Here is a 6,000-nt window from a genome sequence, read left to right on the forward strand (position 1 = left end):
ATCCATTCCAGAAAAAAAGACACACTTCCTTGAACTCTCCAAATCGCCTACCACAAGCCCAAGCTCTCCAAGTCTAACACCCTCTCACCGAGACACTGCACAGCGCCCCCTGGTGCACATTCACCCTCACTACAGCTAGTCAATAACCCAATGTTGTCTGACTACAGGTATGCTCCTGGTAGTCTTTGTCTAGGGATAGTGGGCACCCAAATTGCCACAGTGTCGCTTCCACTGCATTCTATTGGTCAAGGCAAGTCACAAAGCCACTCAGGTTTAAGGGGAGAGGAAAAAGACTCTGCCTTCTGATCCATGGCGCAGCATGAGCTTACAGGGAGGGAAAGGATTGATGGTGGCCGTCTTTGTAAACAATATACCACAGTACTGTAGAACAGTCACTTAAATTTTCAGGAAGCAGTTGGATTTTAAGTTAAAAATGTATGTGAAACGCTGGTACTGGCCATCTAGTTAGGCCACAGTCTGTGGCTAGGCTTTATTCAGACAATAAAAGGATTTAGCTTCTCTTTACATCTTCACAATATGACTTCCCTTCTGTGTTTTTCTTTCCAAAAAGCGAGGATGTTTTCTCACATCTTTGCCTTCATCCAACATGCTGCACACAGTACCTCTGCTCTTTCCTGACCACTGATGGCTGCTTTCTGCTCTGCCGTGGGGGTGTCTTTGCTGGTCAGCTTTTGGAGCTCTGGGAAAAACACCTTTGCTAGTTGTGCTACTGTTACTACCATTGTTCCCTGGAGGAGAATTGGTGGAACCAAAGCTTTGCTCCTTTCATGGCTCTCTTCATTCCTCCAAGGCACCACTTACTGTGTAGCAGGACAAGCCGCAGACAAGAACCCCTCAGACACTGAATTGTAGAAGGAAAGGGCTTTATTCAGCTGGGAGCATCGGCAGATTCACATCTCCAAAAGCCGAGTTCCCCGAGTGAGCAATTCCTGTCCCTTTTAAGGGCTTACAACTCTAAGGGGGTCCGTGTGAGAGGGTCGTGATCAATTGAGCAAGCAGGGGGTACGTGACTGGGGGCTGCATGCACCTGCACTGGTAATTAGAACAGAACAGAACAGGACAAGGATTTTCACAGTGCTTTTCCATACAATGTCTGTAATCTATAGATAACATAACCGATTAGGTCAGGGGTCGATCTTTAACTACTAGGCCTAGGGTGTGGCGCCGGGCTGTCTGCCTGTGGGTTTCATTTCTGCCTTTTAGTTTTTACTTCTTTTTTTCTTCGGAGGCAGAAATTGGGCATAAGACAATATGAGGGGTGGTCTCCTCCCTTAACTGCAAGGCTGTTATATACTAGAGACTGTAACCATTGTGAGTTGGCACAGAGAGAGTGCAGTGCAGAAAGGAAACCTGAAAAAGCAGAGCCTGATAGCTCAAGTCCTCTACATCCATCCAACCTAGGGAAAGGTCCTTGTTCATCTCTTTCTTGACCTTCTTCCCTAATGGGAAAATGGCCACACTTGGATAGTACTCGTTAATGCCCCCTTTATCTTGACATATACAGTACTCCTAAAGACACACACACACACACACACACACACACACACACACGCACACACAATTGCTCCCTCACTTCTTGAGCTGGTACATCTCATGTCATCTCCAGCTCTTAGACTTGGATTTATACCACTGTCTCCCCGGTTCTCAGGCATTTGGGCAGAGATGAATTATACCACCAACTTTCCTAGGTCTCCAGCTTGGAGAGGGCAAATCGTGGGACTTCTCAGTCTTCATAATCCTGTGGTCAGTTCTTTATGATAAATCCCCCTGCTATAGCTATATGTGTGTGTGCGTGCATGTGTATGTGTGTGTAGCCTGTTGGTTCAGTTCCTCAGTAGATTCTTGACTAAAACACCAACATAACAGAAACTTGCTTGCTACTTGTTCCAGCTATCTATTGCTGTGGAACAACTTACCCCAAAGCAGAGTGGCCATAAATTTATATATATTATATATTATATATAAAATATATATATAAATCACCCCTAAGGTTGATCATGGATTCCTATGGATTCCCAACTTGTGTGTAAAATTGTTGGTGTTTTTACCTTCTTTTGCCTTATTTGTATTTAGTTTTCTACAGTGAACATGTATTGTTTCTGTAACACGGTAAAAAAAAGATCTATTTTTTATTACAAACAAAAGATGGGGTTTAAACAGAGTACCCTAATGATTCAGGTCTTTTGAAAGCCTTTTCCCCTGAGTTTTAGATTTCTCATTACTTTCTATTTAACCTTGACAGCAAATGTTTAGAACGTAGTATGGAACAAGACAGTGTGGTTTCCAATTTCAACGCCTTATGACTTATTCAATACCTTTAAGACATGCGATGGAGAGCAGGTCCTAATAAAGACACAGGGTGGTGCCCAAATTAGTAGAATCATCAATTTAGTTATTGAGCAACTTGAGGGAGGAAAAAGCTGAATTTCTTGGCAGGCAGAAAATGCAAAGATTATACTCTGGAGCCTCAGAAAACAACATTGTAGGAGTTGTCTGTGGAAGCAAGATAAAGATGATGTCATCTTATAATAAGATCCTCAAGAGCTCTATAAAGCCCCAACACACACAGAATTGTACTTGAAGCAAGAGATGTCCTGATTCCAATGTCAAATGCATTTTCCTAACGCTAAGTTTTTAAACTTCGAGATGACAATAAAGTGGGCATCCTGGCGGCGTCCTCTCAAACACCTTGTTTTTTAAATTCACTTCATTACGCATTAGCTTTTTCACCTGTACGTTAAAGGTTGATTGAAGCGTGTGAAGGCAAAGGGCAAAGATTTCATAGTTTAGCAAAATATGTAGGCACTATCTACCTCATACTGTACTATGCACTTTCTCACATGTTAGAAAAGACTTACGGTAATGATAATGACATAACCACTGATTGAGTACCCACTGTGTCCCAGATATAGTGTTATATCCATGTGTCAGTCAATCCTTAAAATAATAGGCCAATCCTATTGCCTCTTATTTTACAGATGAAGTAACTGACACTCAGAAAATTTAAGTAATTTGCCTAAGGCCACGTAGCGAATACAAAGCCATTGCAGGATATTGAACACAGTATTAAAGTCTTTTTACCCTCAGTCCTGAGATATTGCCATTGACTTTATTGTGAAACCTCCTTGATATTTATTATTAATGTGTCTTTTGCTCTGAGCAAATGATGTTTGCTGTTTTTCATTTTGATTTTATACTTGAGAACCAATCTTGGTGCAAATGTGGTAAAAAGATTACAGTGGAATCTATCTATAATATTCTTGAGTTTTTCTTCATCTGACATTTATCTATTAAACACCTGGCTTAATGCAAACATACGTAGTGATTTCCACTTATAGTGTTTTACTACTTATTGAATTTTCTCTTCTTGACCTTTGGGGCAAAATTGTAAAAGATCACTCACGGCAATCCATTAATAAGAGCGCGGCCACTTGAAGATGTGAAGGATCAAGTGAGCCTTCAGTGTTGACCTGACATTTTTTTCCCGAGAATTGTCTTCCGTGAATGATGCAATTTGAAATAAATTCCCCCATGGTAAGATACTCAGGGAAGCACAGTGGAAAGCAACAAAATGATGAAATGTTTCAAAAACAAGACCCTTGAGGAAGAGGGAAGTGAATTTAACATGTTCAGTCTTGGGTTAAGAGGACTTAGGGGATAAATAACTCTATAAATATGTGTGTGGATGTAGGGTACAAGGTAAAAGGCAGTTATTCTCATTATAAAGGAAGCGATGGAAATAAAATAAGTTAAATTATAGTAAGGAAAATTTAAAATATGATATTAATACATACCAAGGTACCTTACTAAAAATTCGATTTCTACTCATTATCCCTAAGGCGGCTGCCTGAGCAAAGTATTTACCCAGTTTGAATCTCAATTTTCTTATTTTTAAAATGAGTAATGAAACTACCTTATTAACTGATTATAGTTTTAAAAAATGAGATGATTACACAGGAATAGAAAACCAAACACTGCATGTTCTCACTCATAAGTTGGAGTTGAACAATGAGAACACATGGACACAGGGAGGGGAACATCACACACCCAGGCCTGTCAGGGGGTGAGGGACTAGGGGAGGGAGAGCAAGAAAAAAAATGGATAAAATAAAAAGATACAAAAAAAATGAGATGATAAGTGGATTCCTTCTTAGGAGCCAGACAATGGGAATGCTCTGGCTACATTCTTGTTACCTTTACAAGAATGTTATGAAGCTGGTTGTCTTATCACCTTGTTGCAGAGGTGAAAACTGAAGCTCAAAATACTGAATGGCTTGTCACAGTTATAATCGATGTGTGTAGTCTTCAATAATTCAGTGCTAGTTCTTATTAATAAATAGTCTCCTTCCTACCCCCACCCACTGCTTTGGGGGATCTTCTGCTCCTGCACTCCTTTCCCTTTGTGAGTGAAGTCAAATCAGAAAAGCTCTCTGAGCCTCCTATTTTTGTATCTTTAGGTTCAGGATGATGAAGATAATGGCTAAAGCACTTGTTCCAGGGGAGGCAAAAATATAAGTTGTTTGACTCCCACTCTGAGAACAATTTGAGAGGGGTTTGGCTGTTTGGGATAGTTGGTTATGGGTGTTAGTATTCCTAGAGACGAGTAGGTTATATTGAGAGTATCTTGATTCTAAAATACCCATTCCTGCCTAGACACGGGTGAACAGAATGGGTGGCCATTCAGACTGAGCATGTAGATTTGTCTGGAGGCCCTACAGATTTCTAAATTAAGGGGAACTAAGAGAAAAGCAAAAGCTAAACAACTTTCTAGGTAATATGAACAATATGAAGTGGTAACATGTGTAGGACAAAAAACATCTTAAAAGGGAGAAAATGGGTTTTATTCTTCTCAATGCACTGACTCTAGCAGGTTTCTTTGCAACACACACATACACACACGATTTTAGAATTTTCACCTATTTGAAAATTGATTGTGTTTCTGGATTAATAACAATAGTAATAATAGTTAACATTTATTGAATATTTCTTAGTGCCAGGCATTGTGGTAATAAGTGCTTTACATGCATTTGTTAATTTAATTCTCACAATAAATAATTATATTATTATATTGTATTATATTATAATAATTATGAATAATAATTTTAATATTGATTGATAACATTATAAGTTAATTAAAATAATTATAAAATACTATAAATTAACTATAATTATAATTATTATAAATAATTACAAGTAAAAATTATTTATTTTATTTTTAATAAATGATATCCTACTTAAATCCTGTAAGTAGGAATTATTTATTATTATTCATTCCCTCACAGTGAGCTGGGCATTAGTTTCCTCATATGAGAAGTCTGTCTGATAGCCACAGTGAATCTGGGAGTATTACAAATATTTAGCAAATAGAGGCCAGGGATGCTCTATGCCCTGCAATGCATGAGGCAGTTTCCTAAAAGGTGAAGCTGGCCAGCTGGAAATGCCAATAGAATCCCTCCTGCTATATGTTTTAGCTCCAAATAAACCCTTAAGTTTCTGAGGGGCACCTCAGCCACCTCCCATGTGACATATTGTTTCCTATAAGATAGACCATTTGGATCCTTCTGACATGTGTCAGTTGCTATAAATACAAGTGTGTAACAGGATCCTTAACGATGGCAGTAACTAGAATGTAAATTTAATGGAAGGTGATTATTGAAGCTGAGGTGGCCTGGGTTCTATCTATAGAGTCCGGTGGTTATTAGACCTGACTGATCTTAAGAATCTCCTGGAAAGCTTGAAAAAACAGATTCCTGGGCACTGGCCCTGGAAATTCTGATTCAATAGGCCTGAGGCAGATATAGATGGCCCAGGACACTTTGTTGTTATTCTATAAGTAATTCTGATGGTTAGCCGGGGTTGAAACCAATACTCACCACAATCTATTCATTTACAAAAGGAGGGTGTGAGTGCCAAGATGGTACCATTCTCTTCTTCTGCTTCATTTCCCAACACGACACTCTGCTGCTCATTGCGAAAAGAA

Source organism: Hylobates moloch, unplaced genomic scaffold (genome assembly GCF_009828535.3).
Source record: "Hylobates moloch isolate HMO894 unplaced genomic scaffold, HMol_V3 SCAFFOLD_16, whole genome shotgun sequence".
In the NCBI taxonomy this organism is placed as follows: domain Eukaryota; kingdom Metazoa; phylum Chordata; class Mammalia; order Primates; family Hylobatidae; genus Hylobates; species Hylobates moloch.